The following is a 530-nucleotide window of genomic DNA, read 5'->3' on the forward strand; positions in this document are numbered from 1 at the left end:
CCGCAACAAAATGCAGTCCCTCCTCCCCCCCCCCCCCCCAAACTCTTCCTGAGACCTGTTTTCCCCTACATATCAATGAGAGCAGAAAGACTTGAAAGTTCACAAGGAGCAATTTTGTTTCACAGTATGTTTTAGGGAGAAAATGGTTCTTGGGTCTTATGGTGATGAGTAACTTACAAAACTTTTAAAACAATGTCACTTAATTTTAAGTAGGTTTGGCTCTCCTGAGATTGATTTTTAAATGGATCCCTTTTAACGATGAACTTCTGTGATGCTCATTTGCCATGTAAGAATGATATGAAGTATTTTATTAGAAATTAAAGAAAATTGCCAAGTTTATGTAGTTTCAAAGAGCATTTTGAACCCAGCTCACTGGGATATTAATGAAGTGGGACTTGTGGGTTTTCAGTACCTCTGGGAATCTGTTGCTTTACTGGCTTTTTTTTTTGTTTTTCTCTGTTCTGGTCTGATTCAGGATCAGATAATGTTCCGGCCAATACTGCTCAGCATCTTTGTTGGCAATATGGACA

Source organism: Acanthisitta chloris, unplaced genomic scaffold (genome assembly GCF_000695815.1).
Source record: "Acanthisitta chloris isolate BGI_N310 unplaced genomic scaffold, ASM69581v1 scaffold16907, whole genome shotgun sequence".
Lineage (NCBI taxonomy): Eukaryota > Metazoa > Chordata > Aves > Passeriformes > Acanthisittidae > Acanthisitta > Acanthisitta chloris.